We start from the raw sequence: 26,325 nt of genomic DNA on the forward strand, positions 1-26,325 counted from the left end.
TATGATCCCACAGCATCAATCCTAAACTGGTGCCAGCAGCGGAGGTCGGGTCAGTGAACTAATTGAAGGCTGAATTTTTTATACATTTTTGAAAGACAAGGGAATCGAGAGTTATAGCCGGGGCGGACAGGACGGCAGGGGGAATTGAGACGCCAATCAGATCAGTCATGATCCACTTGGTACAACAAGGATCCGGTCTTGGAGACAATAATTCCAGGGATCTAACTTGATCTACTACCGAAGTTTCTCACATATATGGCTTAATTTAACATAAAGTCCACGCTGTATTATGTGAACCATGACTTGCTTTCTGATTATTTTGGCTGGCTTCTACCCTCCCTGGCAAATTGTGAAACAGGAGGCTCGGTCTCTTTCTGAGAAGATGTTTCATTACCAGTCCAATGGTGGAATTCCTGATGTTGCATGTGGAGTGGTACGATAGCTCAGGAGAAATTGTGAGATTTTGGTCTCCAATATTTGTCCTGATGGTTTCTTTAGGACAGACTTGAAAGTTTGGATGGCTCTCCCAGCTTGTCTGCTTGATTCTGGGTGGTAAGGAACAGTTCTACTGTGTTTAGTACCGTTGAGAGCGGTGATGTTTTGAATCTCAGCACTTGCGAATATGGTTCCATTGTCTGATACCATGACTTTAAGTCATCTGTAAATTGAAAAGCATCGGTGTGATCTTTCGACGGTAGCATGCAATGTAGGTGACATCACCTTAAAAATGTCCATCCATTTAAAGTGCGCATCAATCACAAACAGAAACATTGTGCCCAGGAATGGACCAACAGAATCGATAGTGATACCCATGGCCAGTCAAGGCATTCCCAAGGCTGCAGTAGGGCTGAATCAGGCAACCTTCGGTGCAGTTGGCACTGTTGACAGTGCTTGACTAGCTTCTCGATATCAGTGTCAATACCAGGCCAGCACACATAACTCCTGGCAGCATCTTCACCTTAGAGATGCCAGGTTGAGCGCTGTGTAATTCGGTTCAGAGCAGCTTTCTGCCTCGCGCAGGAATGACTACTCTCGCTCCCCAGAGTACGATGCTATCCTGACAACTCAATTACAAGTAAAGATTGTTTTTATTTCCTCAGAAACTGGCTCACTTACTCATCCTATCAGTATTTTGTCCTTTGGAATATTCCACATGCCAAAGACATGTCAAAAGCCAGGCGTGTGTACCGGAACAGGTCTTTGTGTGTGTTTATCATGACATAATCCTGGGAAATATTGCCTTATTTGAGTTGGTGGTACATGTGACCCATTTCCAGCTTTGTGTAAGATTGCATCCTGCCTGCTTTGCGTGCAGGTCTTCAAATCTTGGGATTGGATATTTATCCAGCTTGGTGACCTGATTAACTGTAAATTTCACATTGTTGCAAATGCGGATGGTCCTGTCCGGTTTCAGTACAGGTGCTACAGGTGCTGCCCTCTCCGAGAACTGAACTGGCTGGATAATACCGAGTTCTTCCAATCTGCTGAACTCAGTATCCACTCTCGTAAGACACATGGTACGGGTCATGCCGTAAAGAATCGGAGAGTTACGTCTGGCCAACTATCTCCATTGCTTGTCGAAAATGTATGTCGACTCCTGCAAACAATTTGGGTTGAATAGTGTTGTTGTTGATGCCACAGACTAGCCTATCCCCTAACATATCATTTATGCTGGCTCTAAAATCATAACACTCTGATAATTGCTTCAATGTAGCAATGTAAGTCCCGGTTGATTTGTGAGGGGCTCTCGTCCTCAATCTTTGGAGCAGGACTGATGATCGAGGTTGCAATTGACCCTTTAATAAATCCACATGCTCACTAAATGATTTGGATTTGGGTACGCTTGCAGCTGTAAGACTGCAAATACGGTTGTAGGTCTGAGTTCCAAACACTCAGGTGAATTGCATTGCAGTTCACCTCCTCCCCTATTTCATTTACTTTGAAATAATACCCAAGACTCTCGACGTATTGTGTCCAGTCCTCCATGGGGGAGTCAAATGTGTCTATCGCCCAAGGAAAGACATTCTGGCGAGTACTTTGTTTTTCAGACTTCAATCAAAACAGCATACTCACACGTGTTGAGCCAGAGGCAGTGTCAGGATAACGTATCCTCGTCGCCAGATGTAAAGATGCACATTCACAGACAGCATTCATGAACCCAAAAGGTACTTAGTAAGAATTTTAATAGCAGCCTCATGGCTGTAGCTGGTTCCCAAAATGTCTCTTTTCCTCAGAACCTCTCACACCATAGGGTGATTCCACACTCTGAATCCTGATTGGTCACACAGGCCACGTAGCCCTTACTCTGCTGTGTTGTCCTCAAAGGGGCAATCCACACAGGATTATTTTTTATGTAGACTATAATCTTTTGAAGAGAGGATTTTTGGTCACATTAAAGCATTAGTGAGGCATGTCTTTTATGTAGTTTACGTTATTAGTTGCTGACTAAGTAATGTTTCGTCAGTCTTGCTTTTAATTGTTTTGTTACAATAAAACCCTTAAAGCTTAAAATCTTACCAAGCAATTTGTTGAAGCTGGTCACTGGGAGTTTGTTTTTTTAGTTTAGAGTTATTGGTCTGTACGGGAATCTGAGTGGGCGAAACATTTTCTTTAAACATGAAACAATTCCGATTTAACCCATGATCGTCGAGCAGTGATGCTGCCCAGGGACAAGTTGCAGCCTGCTTCCCCCAGTGACCATAAGTTTGCCTCTGACTTCATGTGCTCCTGGAAAGCTCTCTATGACCCTCTAAGCTATAGAATGTTGATTGAGCTGGAAACTCATGCAGTTTCCCGCTATTAGCTGCTATCCAGCCACATGAGGCACAGTTATTACTCATGGATGCATCAAATGAAAGGATCCCAGGTTCGATCCCCGGCTTGGGTCACTGTCTGTGTGGAGTCTGCACATTCTCCCCGTGTGTGCGTGGGTTTCCTCCGGGTGCTCCGATTTCCTCCCACAGTCCAAAGATGTGCTGTTTGGTGATTTAGACATTCTGAATTCTATCTCTTTGTAGCCGAACAGGCGCCAGAATGTGGCGACTGGGGGCTTTTCACAGCAACGTCATTGTAATGTTAATAACGTATGCCTACTCGTGACAATAAAGCTTATTATTATTATACAAGTATTGCTTTAATACTGTGGGATGATTTCCCTTTCCAACAACAACTTGCATTTAGATGGCGCTTTTAAATGTAGTAAAACTCCTCAAAGTTCCTCACAGTAGCATCAAATATGACACTGAGTCACGTTTGGAGATGCTCAACGGCAGATAACTAAATTGGTCAGTGCGATAATGTTTTAAAGAGGAGATTAAGGCAGAGGGATGAAGCAGCTTGGGGAGGACAATCCAGAGTGTAGGGTTTCGACAGCAAATACCAATAATGGAGCTGGGATATTCAAGAGACAGGAATTGGAGGAACGCAGGAGTGTAAAGGTCGTAGGGATGTCAAAGATTACAGACATAAGGCAACGAGGTTATGGAGGGACTCGAAAACAAGAATGAGAATTTTTAAATTAAGGCTTTTTCATGAATACAAGCTGTTATCATTAAATCAGAACTATTTGGCCAAAGGAGAGATGGTAGCGTAACAGTGCTGTCACTGGACCAGTGATCCAGAGACCAAGGCCAATGCTCTGGGGACATGGGTTCAAACCCCACCAGGGCAACTGGTGGAATATAAATTCAGTTCATAAACTCTGTAATCAAAAGCTAGTCTCAGTAATGGCAACTCCATCAACAACACATCTGGTTCACTGATGCAGAATAGGGAAGGAAATCTGCCACTTTACCCAGTCTGGCCCACAAGTGACTCCAGGCCGACAGTAATATGATTGACTCTTCCTGCCTCTCCTGAAATATTCAGCTCAAGGACACTTAGGGAGGGAGGGGGAAGTAAAGCAGAGGCCAGTGACACCTGCTACGCAATGAACGAACAAAGAAAAAGTAGGATTTATTTTCCTCTTTCAATCCTGATCGTCAATATGATAGTTTAAGAGTTCACCATGTCAAGGGACTATGGGCACAGATCTAATCATCCTGAAACTAATGCCAATGAAAGGTTGATTAAATGCTTTAAAAGGTGAGTAGACATGGATTGAGGTAAACAAGGTGGGGTACAGATTGAGAGTGCTGAATACCCAATGAGACGGAATAATGACGGAACCATTGAAGAATTGGTCCACAGTACAAGTTGTCATGCACAATTCTGAAGGATTGCTTCATTTGTTTAGGGACGGGGAAGAATCTCGTGGTTTTCTCAAGACGAAATGGTTTGAGTGGACTCCACTTTGGAGCAGATTACCTACCGTCTGTTGAAGGAGTGGGTTTTTCCAATTCCATGCCTCTATTTTTATGTGTGGTACCCACTCTGTTAGGCAGGGCTAATGACAAATCAGTGCCTCTACATGGAGCCTGGAAGCACAGGACTGATCACAACATGTAACACATTGAGCACGGTGTTCACCCCCATATGGAGGCTGCTGCAGTGTTTTCATTATCAGTGCGACCATCTCAGCAGACTTAGCTGGCATTACCCATATAAAAGTTGACGCAAAACGGATTTAGTCTCTCATGCCAACACAACTAAAGTAGAAGCATGAAAATTCCTGTTGACAGCCTGCATACTTATTTGCTGGCACCATCCCACTGCCAAGTCTTCTTCCCAGAGCCGGGTGCAAGGCTGAAGTACTACCTGCTTTCGAGCTCTCTTCGGCAATTAAAGGCAGTTCATGGCCTGTTAAAAGAAAATTAACAGACAAAACTGGAATTTTGTAGTCCATCTGTAGCCTCTGCAAGGTGTTGGGAACCCGGCCAGTTGCCTGGAGGCAGCTTCCATGCAGCAAGCTGGGGAAGGGTCAGTGTTCAGGGCAAGCTTCGATGCCTTCCTTCCCCGACAGGCCACAGATACGGCTGCAAGTCATCCAGTGGAGAGGCTCCCTTTCAACAATGGTTCAGCAGCTGAAGCCATTTTTTAATTGCAAACGTTGAAATGTTGCTTTCAGGTAATTGCCAAAGCTGACCGCTTTCTTTTCTCTTTTTCCCTCTTTGCCACCTGACCTGCAGGTTCCTGTTACTTCCAAGTTGGAGGGTTTCCTAATCATGCTCCACTCCCACCGCCCTTAAGGATCCTACCCAGAAGAGTGGTGACCTGGAAGAGGGTGTAGAAGGATGGCCGAGGAAAAATTAGTAAATTTGCAGATGACACGAAGGTTGGTGGAGTTGTGGATAGTGCTGAAGGATGTTATAGGATACAGAGGGACATAGATAAGCTGCAGAGCTGGGCTGAGAGGTGGCAGATGGAGTTTAATGCGGAAAAGTGTGAGGTGGTTCACTTTGGAAGGAGTTACAGGAATGCAGAGAACTGGGCTAATGGCAAGATTCTTGGTAGTGTAGATGAACAGAGAGATCTCGGCATCCAGGTACATAAATCCCTGAAAGTTGCCACCCAGGTTAATAGGGCTGTTAAGAAGGTATATGGTGTGCTAGCCTTTATCAGTAGGGGGATTGAGTTTCGGAGCCACAAGGTCATGCTGCAGCTGTACATAACTCTGGTGCGGCCGCTCCTGGAGTACTGCGTGCAGTTCTGGTCACCACATTATAGGAAGGATGTGGAAGCTTTGGAAAGGGTTCAGAGGAGATTTACTAGGATGTTGCCTGGTATGGAGGGAAGGTCTTACGAGGAAAGGCTCAGGGACTTGAGGTTGTTTTCGTTAGAGAGGAGAAGGCTGAGAGGTGAATTAATAGAGACATATAAGATAGTCAGAGGGTTAGATAGGGTGGACAGTGAGAGTCTTTTTCCTCGGATGGTGATGACCAACACGAGGGGACATAGCTTTAAATTGAGGGGTGGTAGATATAGGACAGATGTCAGAGGCAGTTTCTTTACTCAGAGAGTAGTAGGGGTGTGGAACGCCCTGCCTGCAACAGTAGTAGACTCGCCAACTTTAAGGGCATTTAAGTGATCACTGGATAGACATATGGATGAAAATGGAATAGTGTAGGTCAGATAGGCTTCAGATGGTTTCACAGGTCGGCGCAACATCGAGGGCCGAAGGGCCCGTACTGCGCTGTAATGTTCTATGTGCTATGTTCTAGAATGCAGATCCATGTCAGGGTAGTCATATTGCTGAATTGGGGGGTAACCTGTAGCTAAGAGAAAATTACTGAGAGATATTTTTATAATTATATCTTTATTTTATTATTCATACCTCTAGACTTGAATATTTCAATGCACTTCGAGCTGGTCTCCCACATTCTAGCCCCGTGGACACTTGAGTGTGCTCAAAGCTCAGCTGCGCAATTCTTAACTCACAGCAAGTCCTGCTTCTGAATCGTCCCTGTGCTCGCTGGTGTATCGACCCCCAGTCAAGCCTTGATTCTCAATGACCTCCCCATCACCATATCAGGTGGCACGGTAGCACAGTGTTTAGTACTGATGCTTCACAGCGCCATCGTGTCAGGTTCGATTCCTGCTTGGGTCACTGCCTGGGCGGAGCACACACGTTCTCCCCATGTCTGCGTGGATTTCCTCCGGGTGCTCTAGTTTCCTCCCACAGTTCAATCATGTGCAGGTTAGGTGGATTGACCATGCCAAATTGCCCTTAAGTGTCCAAAAAAGGTTGGGTATGGTTATTGAGTTTTGGGAATAGGATGGAAGTGTGGGTTTAGGTGGGGTGCTCTTTCCAAAGAAGGGTGTAGACTCGATGGGCCGAGTGGCTTCCTTCTGCACTATAAATTCTATTAAATCTTAGTTATGTCCTCCAGTCCCACAATCCTTTGAGATATACACGCTCCTCTAATTTCTACTCCTTGTGCATCCCCAGTTATACTTTGCTATCATTGGTGACCATCATGTCTTCAGTTACCTCGGCCCCAAGTTCTGGAACACCCTTCCTCAACATCACCGGCCACAGGGGCAATACAGAAGCAGGAGTTTCTGGTCGTACCCGCCTCGAGACTTAAAATTCTGGCCATAGGTCAATGGACCTTGAAGTGGCCCGCCGAATGTTGAGATCCCGCCCGCGACGGTTCCCGCAGCAGGCGGGGTCAGAAAATGTACCCCTCATTTCTTCAGCTCACTTTCCTTCTTTAAGACGCCCCCTAAAACCTATTTCTTCAACCAAGCTTTTGGTCATGTGGCCCAAACTCACCGGCAAAGCTGGGGTTGCAAAATCGGTGTCATACTTTTATCGTGTTTCAGTGAAGCACTTTGGGTGCACGAGTGGCCAATGCTCAGTTTGTTTTTTGAGTAAATCCAGATTTTCCACTGAATTTCCGACTGCCTGTTATTATTCTCTGCCTGTTGGTTGGTAACGCCGAGGCCAAAACCCTGTAAATGGGCTTACGTTTCTCAGTCCCCCACCCCCAACCCAGCATTTCCCATCTTTGTGGGAACAGGAATGGAGTCAGGCTGGGGTTCACTAATACGGAATTCATGGAGGCCGCTGGCCATTTCAGTCACCTGATGCCTCCACTGAAGTGGGCTTTGGTATGCCACGAATGTGAAATCAGAGGTGTGCAGATTAGAACAGGTAGGAGGAGGTTGAACATCACGGATTGTTTGGATAGCCGGGGAACCCCCTTTGGAGGAGCGGAAGGTGTTTTGTATCTGTATTGTTCTGGAACCGCTTTGGGAGATGTGAGGCGCTCTTTTGGTGAGGTACTGCATCCTTTGGGATTGCAAAAAGCGAACATAATTAGGCACAAACTCATTGAGGGTGTCCAGCAGTCAAAGCTGTCAATGAATTATCAAAACTGTCAAGGAGATGTCCAAGGATAATAAGTAAGTCGGCATGGAGGGAATAATGGAATCGTAGAATTTACAGTGTAGAAGGAGGCCATTCAGCCCACTGGGCCCGCACCGGCCCTTGGAAAGAGCACCCCACTTAAGCCCACACCTCCACCCCATCCCCGTAACCCAGTAACCCAACCTAATCTTTTGGACACTAAGGGGCAATTTATCATGGCCAATCCACCTAACCTGCACACCATTGGACTGTGGGAGGAAACTGGAGCACCCGGAGAAAAGCCACGCAGACATGGGGAGAACGTGCAGACTCCGCACAGACAGTGACCCAAGCCGGAATCGAACTTGGGACCCAGGAGCTGTGAAGCAACTGTGCTAACCGCTGTGCTACCGTACTGAATACGGGCAAAGAGAAGTGGGTGGGGGTATGGGTTTGCATGAGTTGACATTAAGTTGGCATAGGGAGTACGAGGCGCCATGGGGGTAGATAGAAGAGCATAAGTTGACATGGGGGCATGGATGGCCTTGTGGATGGGGTGCCATGGGTTGGCATGTCTGGGACATCACAAGTGTTTGTGTGGGGGCGAGGGGGGGGGGTGATAGTGAGGGATGGGGGCTGTTTTCTGTTCAATCTTATTTATTTATGTTAACAAAGTGCTGGAGCACATGGGCAAGCCTTCGAAAATCCGAACAGTGGAACATTTTTAAAAGTCGTATTCATCAAGCTGAGAAATCGGCCAACTTTGCACATCTAACCCACGGACTAAAACCTGTGCCCTAATGTGAAAAATGCACCCCCCCCCCCTCCCCCAATCCCATTGATGTAGTTTCCAATCTTTCTCATTTTAATTTTTTTTTAAGAGTTTCCAATTTTAAATGGGAAGGGGGAGGGCAATCAGATTATACACCCGCTCGCTGTTTCATCTGTTAGTGTGGGGTAAAGCATTGAAAGCATGCCGGGTTTAAGCATGCTAGGTTTGAGAATTAATGAAGAAAATGGAAAGCCTACTGAGGATTGTGGAAGTCTGAAGGGGAAATAATATTTTCACCTTTACATGTTGCTATTAAGTTCTGTATTGTAACTTAGATCTGTTTTTAATGCCCTCACATTGACCAACCTCATGCTTTGTTCAGATGCATTACAGTACTTTTCTGATAGAGAGAGCATTAAAACATTGTGAAATAGGTGACAAAATGTCATGTCAGCCTGTGCTGTCATCTTTTTTATTGTGATTTAAATGGTGCTGGCTGATCAAAGGAAGTCTGGTTTCGACACCAGGAAAGTTAACCAGCTGCTTCCCTACATTGATTGTCAGGCTTTTAAATTGAAATGAGCACCTTATCTTCCTTTCATCCCAGACCATAGGCTATTATTTGGACAGCTGTGGCAATTATCAATGCTCAACTGAGTAACAAGTGCTGATGGGTTTCAGCACATTAGCTGTTCAATTTATCTGCAAATCAATGACAGGGTCAAGAAGTTATAATAACTGATTGCCCCTTTGATGTGGTTTCTGGATTGTTGACACAAGCACATCGAATTGCAAGTATTTCAAGGTTTTTCTCCATATGACAGCTTGTACGTTTTCTCATTGTCAGTAATATGGAGATGTTTACTGGGTGGTGAGAGGTAAAATAGTTTTCATTGGTTATGCACGGAATTTGAGGACGATGCATGATGCATACTGGGTGAGTGGGGACGGGGTGCCATGGGGTGGCATTGGTGATGTGCGGAGGCATCGGGTAGTTTATGGGGTTGAGGGAGGTGACGGTTGTGGTTTAGAGGGCAGTTAAATACTTTTGGGAGCTATTATACTGTGTCGGAGAACCGAGAAGGGCCTTCTAACTTACCCACCTCTTTATCTACTCACCGCACGCAGTTTATGCACTTCAGTCCGACCTGCTAACTGTATTGGTGTAAAAAGGGACAAATAGCATGTCAAATCACAATGGTTCACGGTGCTGCAGTCTGCAAGCAGTTTGCGATCCATAAAAGTGCATATCGGGTTTACCCGAGACAAGAAGAAGATTTGGCCCTATGGGTATGAGTTGAACAGGCAATGCTGTTCTTAAAATCCATATGGATTAAATATATCAAACAAAACTGGTTGGGATTCTACACATTAATCCTCAAAACTACTAGATTAGCACCACCTCATTTACCCAACGCAACCAGGAGCTCCCCCCCCCCCACCCCCCACTGACTAAAATTCTCATAACTTTCCAGACCAGTTATTGCTCTTTATTGCCACACATCAAAAGCCACAGGCAAATGGTTGAAAGTACTATGTTATTGCTGAGCGGCGAGTCTGCTGCTTGTAGCTTAGTGAGAGAAGTCTGATAATTACTTGTGTCTGTTGATACAAATGGCAGCTACAACATGGTCAGGCTCTGTCTCTCTCTTGTGCATCAATTTTTCTTCACTCATGACATATAATCTATTCCCAGCCGCAAGCCAAGGTAATGAATAAGGGATTGTGGAGCTACAGTCTTGTGGGCAAGGTGCTCCTGTTGTCCCCGACTCAAGGTCTGTGCTTTCACTGGGGGAGGGAGCTCAACATTTGTTCCAAATTCTGAAGTGCACTCAGCCCATTCGCAGCCCAAAAACATATGTGAACTGAACCAGCTGAATTGCCATTTCCAATATCCCATGACAGGAAACTAACATAGAACATACAGTGCAGAAGGAGGCCATTCGGCCCATCGAGTCTGCACCGACCCACTTAAGCCCTCACTTCCACCCTATCCCCATAACCCAATAGCCCCTCCTAACCATTTTGGACACGAAGAGCAATTTAGCATGGCCAATCCACCGAACCTGCACGTCTTTGGACTGTGGGAGGAAACCGGAGCACCCGGAGGAAACCCATGCAGACACGGGGAGAACATGCAGACTCCTCACAGGCAGTGACCCAGCAGTGAATTGAACCAGGGACCCTGGCGCTGTGAAGCCACAGTGCTAGCCACTTGAGTTACCGTGCTGCCCGCTTGTGCTACCGTGCTGCCCTAACCTTGTTTCGTTCCTGCTTCAAGCCAGAACTTGGGCGGATTTCGCAAGGAAAACAGTGTGGAATTCGTGGGTTTAGCAGCAGCCTTTTCTGGCCAGATCAAACGTCACTTCGTGCAATTTCAAAGTTCGTCATCTCTGGAATGGTTCTGGTGAATCTTTTCTAAACTCTCTTCAATGCCTTCACATCCTCCCTAAAGCACACGCCCAGAACTTGATATCGTACTCCAGCTGAAGTCAAACTGGTGACTTATACAAAATCAATGTAGACTCCTTGCTCTTGTACTCTATCTACTAATAAAGGATACTGTATGCTCTATGAACCACTCTCTCAAGCTGTACTGCCACCTACAATGGCTGATGCACATGTACACCCAGGTCCCTCTGTCCCTGTGCCCTTTGGGAGTTGTACAACTGCTTTTATTTTCTATTGTCTCTCCATCATCTTCCTGCCAAAATGAATCACTTCACGTTTCACAGCATTGAACTTCACCTGCCACCTGTCTGCCCATTCCATCAACTTGCCCATGACCTTCCAAAAATTCCCGCTTTAGCTAACTCTTGTGCCGCCTTCTCCTGCTCTCCACTCTGTGCTCAAAAGACAATCAGACTGTATTCCTGCAGCACAAAGAAATCTGTCCTAATTTACCTTATTAACGGGGCAGTTCATTTTAATGTAAAGCAGTGAAGCACATTTTGACTGGCTCAAGTTGATGTCTTTGCCACTATTGACTTATTCTGAATGACAAAACTGAAGGCAGAAACATAACATGGCTTTAAAAGAAAGGGACCATCATGAAGTGACTCTTGTTCAACCATTTATATTCTAATTTTCTTTGCTGCACCACCCCCAAACTCTAACATATCCTTTGTCTCAATGATTAGTCAGCGGTACATCTACAATTTAATGAATAGAAATGGGATGAAGGGCATTTCAGTGATAAAAGGGTGGAATTATAAGGGGAAATTGCAGAGATTAGGTTTATATTCCCTTGGGTATAGAAGGTCAAGGGGTGATGCAGTTGAGGTGTTTACGATGTTTAACAGAATTGATTGGGATGGAAAAATTGTCTTGTCTGGTCAGGAAACCCAGAACAAAGGAGCATTGTCTCAAACATGGAGGTAGACTATTCAGCGCTGATGTCAAAAAGCACTTATTTCCGCAAAGAGTAACGTAAATCTCCCTCCCAGAAAGCTACAAAAACTAAATAAATTGAACAGTGTAGATAGCCTTTTGTTAGACTAGGGTATTAAGGGGTTTGAACATAGAACAGTACAGCACAGTATAGGCCCTTCAGCCCACGATGTTGTGCCGACCATTTGTCCTAATCTAAGATCAACTTAACCCACACCCCTTCAATTTATTGCGGTCCATGTGCCTGTCTAAGAGTCGGTTAAATGTCCCTAATGACTCTGACTCCACAACCTCTGCTGGCAGTGCATTCCACACACCCACCACTCTCTGTATAAAGAACAGACCTCTGACATCTCCCCTATACCTTCCTCCAATCATCTTAAAATTTTGTCCCCTCGTGACAGCCATTTCCACCCTGGGGAAAAGTCTCTGGCGATCCACTGTCCATGCATCTCCTCACCTTGTACACCCCGATCAAGTCACCTCTCTGCCTTCTTCGCTCCAGTGAGGAGAGCCCTAGCTCCCTCAACCTTTCTTCAAATGACATGCCTTCCAGTTCAGGCAGCTTCCTGGTAAATCTCCTCTGTAACCTCTCCAAAGCGTCCACATCCTTCCTACAATGAGGCGACCAGAACTGGACACAATATTCCAATTGTGGTCGAACTAGGGTTTTATAAAGCTGCAGCAAAATCTCGTGGCTCTTAAACTCAATCCCCCTGTTAATGAAAGCCAACACACCATACGCCTTCTTAACAACCCTATCTGGGTGGCAACTGAGCAGCACGGTACCATAGTGGTTAGCACAATTGCTTCACAGCTCCAGGATCCCAGGTTCGATTCGCGGCTTGGGTCACTGTCTGTGCGGAGTCTGCACTTTCTCCCCGTGTCTGTGTGGGTTTCCGCTGGGTGCTCTGGTTTCCTCCCACAGTCCAAAGATGTGCAGGTTAAGTGGATTGGCCATGCTAAATTGCCCTTAGTGTCCAAAATTGCCCTTAGTGTTGGGTGGGGTTACTGGGCTATGGGGATGGGGTGGGGGTGTGGGTAGTGCTCTTTCCAAGAGGAAGTGCAGACTCACTGGGCCGAATGGCCTCCTTCTGCACTGTAAATTCGATGAAACTTTGAGGGATCTATGTACGTGGACCCCAGGATCCCTCTGTTCCACAATTACAAGATTCCTGCCTTTAATCCTGTATTCAGCATTCAAATTCGACCTTCCAAAATGAATCACATCACATCTATCAAGGTTGAACTCCATCTGCCACTTCTCAGCCCAGCTCTGCATCCTGTCAATGTCCTGTTGTAACCTGCAACAACACTATCTACAACTCCCCTAACCTTCGTGTCATCGGCAAACTTACTAACTCACCCTTCCACTTCCTCATCCAAGTCATTTATAAAAACCACAAAGAGCAGAGGTCCCAGGACAGATCTTTGCAGGACACCACTGGTCACCGACCTTCAGGCAAAATACTTTCCATCCACTACCACTTGCTGTCTTCTTTCGGCCAGCCAATTCTGTATCCAGACAGCCAAATTTCCCTGAATTCCATGCCCCCTAACTTTCTGAATGAGCCTACCATGGGGAACCTTATCAAATGCCTTACTGAAATCCATATACACCACATCCACTGCCTGCCCTTCAACAATGTGTCTCGTCACATCCTCAAAGAATTCAATGACCTGCCCCTCACAAAGCCATACTGACTATCTTTAATGAAACTACGTTTTTCTAAATAATCATAAATCCGATCTCTCAGAATCCTTTCCAATATTTTGCTCACCACAGATGTAAGTCTAATGGGCTGAATTCCCAGGGATTTTCCTATTCCCTTTCTTGAACAGAGGAACAACATTCGCCTCCCTCCAATCATCCGGTACTACTCCAGTGGAGAGTGAGGACGCAAAGGTCATCGCCAATGGTGCAGCAATCTCCTCCCTTGTTTCCCGTAGTAACCTTGGGTATAGCCCGCCAGGCCCAGGGACTTATCTATCCTGATGCTTTTCAAAATTTCCAACACATCCTCTTTCTTAATATCAACGTGTTTGAGTCTATTAACCTGGTTCACACTGTTTTCATGAGCAACAAGGTCCCTTTTTCCAGTGAATACAAAATATTCATTTAGGACCACCCCATCTCCTCAGACTCGAGGTACAAGTTCCCTCCACTATCCCTGATCGGCCCTACTCTCATTCTGATCATTCTCTTATTTCTCACATAAGTTGGGGCTTTCCCTAATCCTTCCCGCCAGGGCTATTTCATGCCCCCTTCCAACTCTCCTCAGTCCATTTTTGAGTTCCTTCCTGGCTACCTTGTAACCCTCTAGAGCCGTTCCAGGTCCTTGCTTCCTCAACCTTACGTAAGCTTCCTTCTTCCTCTGGACTAGAAGCTCCACTTCTCTTGTCATCCAAGGCTCTTTCACCTGACCATTCCTTCCTCATCTCAGTGGGACGAAACTATCCAGCACTCGCAGCAAGTGCTCCTTAAACAACCCCCACATTACTGTTGTGCATTTCCCCAAGAACAATTGTTCCCACTTTATGCTCCTCAGCTCCTATCTAATAGCAGTATAATTTCCCCTCCCCCAATTAAATACCTTCCCATACTGTCTGTTTCTGTTCCTCTCCATGACTATGGTAAAGGTCAAGGAGTTGTGGTCACTGTCACCGAAATGCTCTCCCACCGAGACACCTGACACCTGGCCTGCTTCGTTGCCGAGCACCAAGTCCAATATGGCCTCCTCCCGAGCCGCCCTATCTACATACTGAGTCAGGAATCCTTCCTGTACACACCTGACAAAATCTGCTCCATCCAAACAATTCGCACTAAGGAGGTTCCAGCCAATATTTGGGAAGTTGAAGTCGCCCATGACAACAACTCTGTTACTTCTGCACTTTTCCAAAATCTGCCGCCCAATCTGTTCCTCCATCTCTCTGCTGCTACTGGGGGTCTATTAAAAACTCCAAATAAAGTGACTGCTCCTTACTTGTTTCTGACTTCCACCCATACTAACTCGGTAGACAAACCCTCCTCACCTACCTCCTTTTCTGCAGCTGTGGTGCACTCCCTAATTAACAGTGCCGTTCCTCCTCCTCTTTTACCTCCCTCCCTATTCTTCTTAAAACATCTAAACCCCGGAACATCTAACAACCATTCCTGCCCCTGTGAAATCCATGTCTCCATAATGGCCATAACATTGTAGTTCCAAGTAGTAGGTTTACAGGATAAAGTTGGGCAGTTGGAGTTAAGGTACAGATCAATCATGATTTAGAATGGCAAAACAGGCTCAAAAAGCCATTTAATTATTTCTATTTACTTTGAATTGCATATCAACTTTACTAGCCCTCTTGGGAGGGGGCGGAGGGGTGGGGATCCATCAAATAGTCAAATAGTGAGGGGGGAAGCAGGTGGAGTGCCCATTGTTTTTCTCCAACCATGCCATGTTGCCAGTGGTGGGGAAGGTGGTGGATGGACCAACCTCCCAGAGCCCAAATGAGCCACTGAAGTTGCCAATTAAGGGTCTCTTAATGCCTCCACGGACACTTAGCCAGCAGTGAGTGAGGGGGGAGGGGTTCCATTGCATTGACCTCCTGGCTGGTCCGAAGTTTGGGGAGCTTTCTTCAGCCCACAGAAGACACCCCCACCCTGTGCATGACGGCCAACACTGCAGCAATGGCACCCATGACATGCCCTGGCATCTCCAAACCCCAGTCACCTGGTTTTGGACGCTCATGCCCATCGCTGTACTCTTTTACTCCAGCAGTGACTACCACTCACTCCTGGTGGCGTTGATGAGTTGCCAGCTCTCCGATTGGTCAGCATTTCTTGGGTGAAGACAGCCTTCCTTAATGATGCCTCCCCTGGTCCCACTGATTAGCGAAGCAGGGCCTGTTGGCAGATCCCCTGGCACCAACGCTAAATTCAACCCAAATGTGTTTATCACGCAAGCAGAATGAAACAATCGGGTCTGTGAACATCGACCACATAGAATCTCATAGAGTTTACAGTGCAAAAGAAGGAAAGCGCACCCTAGTTAAGTCCCTAGTTAAGCCCACACTTCCACCCTATCCCCGTAACCCTGCAACCCCATCTAACCTAAGGGAAATTTAGCATGGCCAATCCACCGAACCTGCACATCTTTAGACTGTGGGAGGAAACCGGAGCACCCGGAGGAAACCGGAGCAGACACGGGAGAACGTGCAGACTCCGCACAGACAGTGACCAAGCAGGAATCGAACCTGGGACCCTGGCGCTGTGAAGCCATAGTGCTGTGCTGCCCTGAGGAGACCTCTCTGCCTGCTCTTTTTTAAAATAAATTTAGAGTACCCAATTCATTTTTTCCAATTAAGGGGCAATTTAGCGTGCCCAATTCACCTCGCTTGTACATTTTTGGGTTGTGGGGGTGAAACCCACCCAAACATAGGGAGAATGTGCAAACTCCACACGGACAGTGACCCAAAGCCGGGATCGAACCTGGGACCTCGGCGCCGTGAGGTTGCAGTGCTAACCCACTGCTCCACCGTGCTGCCCGGCCTTTCTGCCTTCTCGTCACTCCTCTTGACTTCGCCTCACTGTTCAATGAGGCAAACTTGATATGGGGCTGACAGGCCAAGAGCGAGAAGATGGGTCAGAATGTGATGGACTGACAACTGACTGATGCAGTTAAATCTGATCTGCGACAGTCCATATTTCAAAAAGTCACTTGCTGCAATTTGTTTTGAAATTCCGGAATTGCAGGCCCATCATGTGCAACTGAGCCTACACCGTCAAGAGAATTTCACAGTGCTTCTCGTGACTCCTTGATGGGTGAGTGGGCAAAGGCATCGTTCAGCTATAGGAAGCTAAAGATTCTCGACTGGATACAAACCCTTTCTGAGTTAGTTGATGTGAGCTTCGGAAAAACAAATCCATCCCAGTAAACCTCGACAGTGGGTAAAAAAGTCTCAGGGCAGCAAGTCAATCTTATTACAGTTTCCACACGCACCCCCAGGCAAGTAACATATCAAACACAGTCTAATTGTTCCCTTCAGGTCAATGTGTGTTGGGTATCGTGTGGAGAGTGAAGGGTTAACATCAAAAGCACCTTACATCAAAAGATGTAATTGCTGCTGTAATGTCACATGCCTAAGGGCAAATTTCTCCCATTTTGAGACTAAGTCCCGTGGGGCGGGAGCATGAAGTGTTTTCCATTGGCGGAAAGACATACCAAATCCACTGGCTCCAACCTCATTAATTATGCAGCCAAGGTGTTTCACGCCGTGTTCAGTGGAGGGGCAGGCCTGGGTAGCATGTAGTCCATCGTCATGTCCAAGTGCCGTCTTGAAAAGGCGTCCACTTTGACTGATCCACTATTGAAGAAAGAAGGTGGACATCCTGAAAATTAAGATGGCTCTCTGGAAGCACTCATGAGACCAGAAGTTCGACCTTTTCCAGGATCGAATTTGGAAAGTCCACCGGTAAATGTACCGTCATTTTGAGCGAACGGCCAGTTGCCATGATTCCAAAGGAATTGCATGAGCTAAATTTGCATAGCAAGGGAGAGGGAATTGCTCCTGGGCACCGCTCCGAGCACCAGCCCAGTCCAGGAGCGATTCTACTCCAGCGGCAAAGCTTAGTCTCCCGAATGGAGAAACCGTACCTTAGACTTACTTTCTCCTTTGCTTTGAACAAAGGACACACACACACACAGCTCTGGTGTCTTCAAGCTTTATATCGATGTATCAATGTTCCCATTTGTCTAATCTTTAAAAAAAAACTCCAGTGCGTTTAGCCAATCTCATATGAGCGATTGGTGTGTTGTATCTTGTACTGTAAACAAAAACAAGGTACTTTCTCATTATGATAACACAACAAAAGCTGTTATATAAAAATGTAAGTTATTCCTGTTGCTGCATATGTTTCAGAAAAGTTTTTTTTAAAAATGTTTATCTGTTTACCAGCTGTGTATTGTGCCTCACCAATCAGTGGGTTATGTTTATCAGCCTAGTACCTCGAAACTGGGGGGGGGGGGTGGAATCCGTATTGATAGGCAGTTCTGTAGCCAAAAGCTGTCAACATCTGGGCAGCAGATTACTCACAAAGTCTATCAGTCCTTCCCTGTGTATGCATATGTTTCTAGACTGTGTCCTCACTCGGTCATGCTTGAGACACGGGAGAGCTGCCAACAGGCAAAATGAGGCCTGCGGATGCCTGGAGCTGTCTTGCCTTGATTTCATTGAGCCTACTGACTGCTTTGCCTTGCCTATAGCCTAAAGCTGCTTGCTGACTGAAGTGTGCATAGCCTGGAGCTTTAAGTTGCTATGGTTTCACAGGTTCCTTTGCTGCTTGGGTTTTGCTTTGTAGCTCACCTCATTAGTAATTTGTAGTGCTGTAGATTACTGCTTTAATCATTAACCTCAATGGTAATTCACAGTGGTGTTGGTAGAGGTCGATCTTCCGTGGATTGATTACTGCTCTATTCACAGAAGGGCTTTCAGAGCTCGTACAGTAGTTTCACGTTTACCTCAATCGTAATCCATGCTCGCTACTGGTACAGATAGTGAGTTGTTTGTTTGCAATTTGTAGAGCTATATATGAATCGATTGTGGATTGATTGGTGCTTTCATCATTGTCGTGATTCATGGCTTCCTCATAGTTGCACGATTGTGACTTGGGCTCCAAGGTGTAAAAAAGGTACTGCTTGAAGCCCAACATTTTGTAAAGTCTGGGCTGCCAAGGAATTAAGAGTGATTCATAAAGCTCAGAGGTCCAAATAACCAGGAGAAGGCCCAAAGCCTGGAATACTGTGAACAGTCTTGCTGCCCTTATCCCAGGAAAGATATATAGGCATTGGAAGCAGTGCAGAGAAAGTTCACCACTAGGCTGATCCTGTGTATGGAGGGATTTTCTTATGCTGAGAGGTTGAGTCGGTCAGATCTGTACTTGTTGGAGTTTAGAAGACTGAGAGGCGGCCTTACTGAGACGTGTTGTATTCTCAGGGGGCTGGGCTGGGTAGATGCTGAGAGGTTGCTAAGAGACTAGGACCAGACGGCATAATCTCCGAGTAAGAGGGTCATCCATTTAGCAGAGATGAGGAGGAATCTCTTCTCTCATACGGTAGTGAATCTGCGGAAATCTTTACTGCGGAGGGCTGGGGAACCTGGGTCATTGAGATTGTTCAAGGCTGAAGTAGATTTTTGATCAGCAAGGGAATGAAGGGTTATGGTGATAAGGAGAGAAAGTGGAATTCAGGATTATCAGAATAGACATGGTCACATTGAATGGCGGAGCCGGCTGAAAGGCCTACTTCTGCTCCTATGTCTCATGGCCTTAGAGTCTCTTGCATCTCCATGTTATTTTGTGCAACACTGGCACAATTTGATGGCCTTTACCCCGCGCTCACCCTTTGACTCTGTTGACTGAAACACAATGAACCTCAGATGAATCTCTGTAAAGATTCTCAAAAACGTGCAATTGTGATCAGGAGGGGTCGCTTGGCTCCTCTCGTTTTGCACTCTGCATTTAATTGCTGAAAAGTATGTACTTGCAAATTCAGTGAATGTTTAACTCCGTATGCTTCACCCAATGTCCCTGTCTACGTATTTACATTCTGTATTTCCCATATGTCCTATTTTTTTTCATGTATGGAACGATCTGCCTGGACTGTACGCAGAACAATACTTTTCATTCTACCTCGGTACACCTGGCAATAAACTGTTTACGTGCTGTGATCATGAAAGGCACAATCAGACAACTTTTGAGGTTTTAAACACACACGCACATGGTTTCAGGTTGATCTTTGTGGCCCTGCAGCTTTTGGCGTTGAGGGGGTTTAATGTTTGTTGTACCATCAATTCACTGGAAGACGATGAGAACGGGTGAACAGAGGCTTTATTAACCAAGAACTTGCCTGGCTGTGAGTTCATTAACAATGAGTGCTGCCCACAGACGGCCAGGTCTATCTACCGCCCTGGGGGGTGGAGCCAGAGGCGGAGCCCACCGGGGCTCCTGTACAATACATGGTGCTAGATCGTAATAGCATTTCCTGGCCACAGGCCACAGTACTAAGCAGACAGTTTATACTATGGTGAATACATTCACCACAATGTTGCAGACAGATTTTATCTGTTCTGGTGGAGGTAGGAGCAGCTGGGTTGAATTCTTTTCAAAATCTCTGACTGCGGCATCTGGATGGTCAACATAAGAAGGCAGTTTTGAAACTTGCAATCCGTCTGCAAAGAGAGAGAGGGAAACCTCTCGTGATCTTTTTACTTGTCCCATTCCGCAGAGAAAACAGGTGCGGGAATACACAAATGGCAACTTGGTTTGTCACATGACCTCCTCTCTCTAACTGAACAGTGATCCAAATATGATCACGGCTGTTTCAGTTTGCCTGGCCTACATGATGAGATTCTGTCTGAATGACAGAGTTCCGTGCGTAAGGGCCCCCTGATTTATTCCCTATCCCCCCCTTTCTTTTAATTTGTTGTTACCATTTTTGATCACGAGTGATCAAAGGACATGTGTCTTTAATCATAGAATCATAGAACTTACAGTGCAGAAGGAGGCCATTCAGCCCGTCAGGTCTGCCGGCCCTTAGAAAGAGCGTCCTACTTTAAGCCAAGCAGCGCAGAGAATGAGGAATTCAGAAGTGGCTGGCTACCGGGACGGAGGATCCCGCGGCGGGTGGGAGCGCGCCTCACCGGAAAATGGGTGCGGTGGGACGGAGAATCCCCACCCATTTTTTTAAACCTAAAGCATGGTTTGACAACACTTATATAAAAGCTTTTTGGAAGATGCCACCATTCTCTGACTTGCCCTGTGCACACACACACGAACTGAGAACTCCTCTCGCTGATTATTTTCACCAAGGAAGCACAATGAAAACAAATGATGAAGAGGTGAAATCATTGCGGTTTTAGGATGGTTAAAGGAGTTGATGGGCTAGATAAAGAGAAATGATTTCCTCTGGCGTGGGTGCCCAGAACAAAATGCCAGAAATAACCTTAAAATCAGATTGAAGCTTTTCAGCGTCGATACAAAGAAAGACATCTAATGGAATCTGGAATTTTAGGACACAAACAAGTCCGAATTGAGTTGGTAAAAGAAAGCTATATTTATTGCAAAGCAATTATATTTGCAATATACATCAGATCCCAGCAGGGCCTGCTCTGTCGGTTCCAACTTTTCATAGAACTCAATCATGAATGTTCTCGAGTTACCTGCCTACTTAGCGGGGGATCTTGTACTCAGCAAGACCCACAGTGAGACAGATTGCTCCGACCCTGGAGGTCTCCTGCAGGCTATAACTCTCAGAAAAATCATTGTTGAGGTTGGAGGTCAGTTGTAAATTTCAGATCTGAGACTGATTAGAATCATAGAATCCACAGTGGGGAAGGAGACCATTCGGTCAATGGAGTCTGCACCAGCTCTTGGAAAGAGCACCCTACTTAAACCCACGCCTCCAAATTATCCGCGTAACCCAGGAACCCCACTCAACCTTTTTGGGCACTCAAGGGCAATGTATCACGGCCAATCCACCTAACCTGCACATCTTTCGGGACTTTGGGAAGAAACGGGAGCACCCGGACAAACCCACGCAGACACATGGGAGAGCGTGCAGACTCCGCACAGACAGTGACCCAAACCGGGAATCGAACCTGGGACCCTGGAGCTGTGAAGCAACTGTGCTAACCACCATGCTACCGTACTAAGTATTGAGGCTTACAGAACCAAGACGAGTAAGTGGATTTAAGGGGCAGGATTTTGCCCTACCCGGCGGGGCAGGGGGTCCCAGCGGGATGGAGTGGCGTCCACCACTCCGGCGTCAGGCCACCCTAAAGGTGCGGAAGTCTCAGCACCTTTAGGGGCCAAGTCCTAACACTGAGGGGCTTGGCCCGTGCCGGGGTTGTTGGTGCCCCGCCGGCAGGCGGGAACGGCCTTTGGCGCCACGCCAGTCAGGACCGAAGGGACTTCGCCGGCCGGCGGAAGTCCGCGCATGCGCCGGAGCATCAGCGGCTGCTGACGTCATCCCCGCGCATGCGCAGGGGAGGGGGTCACTTGCGCCTCCGCCATCGTGAAGACTATGGCAAAGGCGGAAGGAAAAGAGTGCCCCCACGGTACAGGCCCGCATGCCGATCGGTGGGCCCCGATTGCGGGCCAGGCTACCCTGGGGGCACCCCCCGGGGCCAGAATGCCCCGCGCCACCACCCCCCCAGGACCCCGGAGCCCGCCCGTGCCGCCTGGTCCCGCCGGTAAGGTAGGTGGTTTGATTCACGCCGGTGGGACACGGCAGGGGCGGGATTGATGCCGGTTCCCGGCGATTCTCCGACCCGGGGTCTCCCGAAGTCTCCGGCACCAGAGATTCGGCGGGGGCGGGAATCGCGGCGCGCCTGTCGGCGGGACCCACCCCGGCGATTCTCCGGCCCGCGATGGGCCGAAGTCCCGCCGCTGTCATGCCGGTCCCACCGGCGTGAATCAAACCACCCACCTTACAGGCGGGACCAGGCGGCCGGGCGGCCTCCGGGGTCCTGGGGTGGGGCGTGGGGCAATCTGGCCATGGGGGGTGCCCCCACGATAGCCTGGCCCGTGATCGGAGCCCACCGATCAGCATGTGGGCCTGTACCGTGGGGGCACTTTTTTTCTTTCGCCTTTGCCATAGTCTTCACGATGGCAGAGGCGGAAGTGACCCCCTCCCCTGCGCATGCGCAGGGATGACGTCAGCAGCCGCTGATGCTCCGGCGAATGCGCGGACGTCCGCCGGCTGATGAAGTCCCTTCGGCCCCGGCTGGCGTGGAACCAAAGGCCATTCCCACCGGCCGGCGGGGCGCCAACCACTCCGGCGCAGGCCTAACCCCCTCAAAGTTAGGTCTTGGCCCTTAATGGTGCGGAGATTCCGCACCTTTGGGGCGGCCCGCGCCGGAGTGGTTCATGCCACTCCATCCCGCCGGGTCCCCCCGCCCCGCCGGGTAGGGGTGAATCTCTCCCAAGGTACCGGATCGAGTGTGTAGTAATCCACGGGAGGCAGGAGTTCCATCACCACACCAATATTTATTTACAATAACGATATTACGGAGCAGCTACAAACAGTGCTGCTAGCAATCCAGTCAACTTAAGACTGCCTCACAAAGCCTACACAGGTGATTATATGGGCCCCCTCAATGAGCTATCATTGAGGGAGCTCATACTCCAATTGGCCAAACAATAAAGCCAATTGGAGTTCATTACAGAGTGGGACATATTTGAGGTTTCAAACAGTCTACTCGCATTCCTATGTGATTCTCCTCTGTGGAATTACATCTCCCACAATTGATGACACGCCCAGTTATTCCATACATCAACACATATTGGCAATGGGGTACCTTTAGCAACTTTAACACAGAATAGAGTCAAACTGCAAAGCTAGCAGAAGCTAGATAATGCCAGGCTATTCGTAAAGAAACCAAGAGTATTTTAGGGGGGAGAAATGCGTGTTGCTTTAAATTGACGCCACTCTGGCCTCTCAGCTAGAACTCACAGCACCATTTGCAGGAGCCAAGGGAATTCTCAAGCAGCATTTGTTGCAATTATCTAAACTGGTGCTCCAGCATCATGCTGAGGGGATGCTGCCCTTATTGTCTCTCTTAGCCTCCCTTCAGATGCAGTATTGAGCCGCAGATCTCATCAACCAGGCCCGATGTTGCAGCTGAGCACTGAAGCCGTGACTTTGAGATCACGGAAGAGCACGCGTGGCCCAGGCAGCCTTCTGGTGCAGTGAGGTGGTTGTGTCAGATCAGCACATCTGGTTATTAATACAAGTTCCTAGACAACTGTGTCATTTTGCCACCAATTAACCTAAAGTGGGACACGGTAAATCTGGCCAAAGGCTTCTTTTGCTTTTAATTCGGTTCTCAAGAAAGCATCCTGTGTAGCTGGCACATGTACAGGTGTCCACTCAGCAATATATTTTACTACACCATGACAGAATTTAAGTGCTCATCCTCATATATATTTTATGAAGTCACTGTATATTCAGTTCTGCATTCATGCATATTAGTAGAGAGCGGGCTCTCTCTCACATAGCTTCTGAATGCAGTACCTGCAGCAATAATCTAACAAGCCTCTTTTTTTGCCCAATGCTTAATACCACAAATGCACAGTAGGATCTCACAACTGAAATGCCAAGTTGATTTGAACTGCTGAGGTATAGGTGTGTAAATGCGCACACCGGTATCATATCTGTGATATAATTACCAGGTTCGATTCCCGGCTTGGGTCACTGTCCGTGCAGAGTCTGCACGTTCTCCCCGTGCCTGCGTGGGTTTCCGCCGGGTGCTCCGGTTTCCTCCCAGAAATTCCGAAAGACGTGCAGGTTAGGTGGGTTGGCCATGTGTGTCCAAAAAGGTTAGGTGGGGTTACTGGGTTACGGGGATAGGGTGGAGCTGTGGGCTTAGGTAGGGTGCTCTTTCCAAGGGCCGGTACAGACTCGATGGGCCGAATGGTCTCCTTCTGCACTGTAAATTCTATGATCAGCAATTTAGTTTGAAGTTTTGAGTTGGGCAGCCATGGCCACTTGAACAAAAGTAAGATCTGACAAACTTTGATAATTAGAAACAAAATACCACCTTGCTTCCTGTCCCACTCACGAGGGAATCACCACTGTGATTTTTCCAGTGAAGAAAAATTGCTGCAGCGTTTAGGGAAACATTTATTCTGAGTTTTGTTTCTCTCGGGGTCAATTCTGGATTTTAATTATGTGCAGTTGCCATTTGTTCACAATACAATTTGCACAGTTTTTTAAGCAAACTATTATTCCAGGTGGTTGTCGGGATATAGTCTACAAAGCTGCAGAATCAGACTCATTAATTGAAATAACCCCCACGAGATCCATCTGGACGACCCGACCCGATCTTCCCTTCCCTTGGGGCTCACGGAGCACAAGCTCCTCCACTGAGGGGCGGAGGCCTAACAGCGGGGCTTGTTGACTGGGGCGGGTAAAAATGGGCCAGGTTCGGAACTGGCATCTTCAGATGGCACCGGCTGGGACTGATGCACTGCCCGCCGTGTTGCAGCCTTGCATTTCTTTACCTGAAGAAATCTTCGCGTTTAAGCCTTCCCGGGGCTCCTGTGAATATTCTACTAATCTTGAGCACCTTCAGCCGCACAAATACATGTTGAGAGGAGACTGCATACTTCCTGGGCTGGATTCTCCGTTTCAGCGGCTAAGTGCCGGTTGAAACGGAGAATTTGCGCGCGTTTTATGGCGCCAAAATCGGCGGCGATCCCTCACCGATTCCAGGACCGGTGAGGGGCTAGCAGCGGCAACCGGGTGAAACTCGTAGCCAGAACCCTGGCCGCACATGCACACGGCGATGGCCTGCAGCGGTCGCGCCGTACAACATGGCGCTGCCCAGACCTGACCTGCCAAATACGGCCCCACAGGTCACCCCGACCACACTCTGGCCAGACGCCACCAGTCCACCCCCCCCTCCCCCCCAGCCCTCGCGGCAGCCTCCCCTGGCCAGCTCCCAGTCTTGGACTATCCCCATCACTGTCTGTCTCCAATAGAACCCTTCACCTCTGCACACTACCTTCTCCAAACATTGTTGATGATAGCTTCCAATTCCTGTTTATTTTTCAATGAACCCACTGTAACACAACCATGGGACGCCCACGTTGCATCAAAAAGTAGCCTTTTTTTGTCTATGGTTTGGTGAACCCTTGAAATCTTTTCATGAATGCAACGTTGAAAACCCCTCTGTCAAGTGATGGGTTCAAGTCCCAGAGTGGAACGTGGATAACCAACCTTCTGACTTGCAACAAAGTCAAGCTAACAGATTTAAACTTTGTACTGCTCAAAAAGTGCTGTAAAATTAAAGCTTCCAGCCTTGTTCACACGCTTTATTTAATTGGCTTTTATTAGCATCAAATGTAAGCAGTATTTGGTCTCCTGATCAGAGAGAGTAGAGAGAGAAAAAGATATGGAGAAATTAGTTTGTTACAGGCTTATTATTCAAACTCCTGATAATGTTGGGCAGAGCTGCCAGGATTTATTTTTGGCAGCAAATGTGAATAGATAGATCATACTTCTCACCTCCCACTGACATATAAAATAGTCGACATGTAGTCAACTCACAGCATCAATGTGGCCAATTAGTGTAAATCTATTTCATTCCTGGCTCCTTACTTAACCTGGAATTAATATTCAAGATAAGATTTTCACACTTTGCTTGCTGCTGATGTCAAATGTCTGCAGCAAAACCCTTCCCCCAAACTCCTGCCGTTGCTTGGTTGAGAATTAGTGCATCACTGAAATCCTAGCTTGAAGGTGAGGGGTAAATTGGCGAGGATTGTGTGCAGCAGCCCTGCGGGGTGCGTCTTAGGGACAGAGGTGTGAATTTCTCTGTGATAACGAAGAGGGCAATTGGAGAATTTGGGAGACGAATGAAATTTGGTCCTGGAGCCTGGGAGCAATAGGAA

At 47.3% G+C, this 26,325-nt stretch overlaps 1 protein-coding gene across 1 annotated transcript in view; it reads right to left on the bottom strand.

Annotated features, from left to right (window-relative positions):
- Nucleotides 1-26,325, bottom strand: part of ncam2 (neural cell adhesion molecule 2) — a 1,376,879-nt gene that overhangs the window by 1,128,054 nt on the left and 222,500 nt on the right. The gene's annotated exons all lie outside the window — the stretch shown is intronic.

The sequence above is a fragment of the Scyliorhinus canicula genome, chromosome 7 (assembly GCF_902713615.1).
Source record: "Scyliorhinus canicula chromosome 7, sScyCan1.1, whole genome shotgun sequence".
In the NCBI taxonomy this organism is placed as follows: domain Eukaryota; kingdom Metazoa; phylum Chordata; class Chondrichthyes; order Carcharhiniformes; family Scyliorhinidae; genus Scyliorhinus; species Scyliorhinus canicula.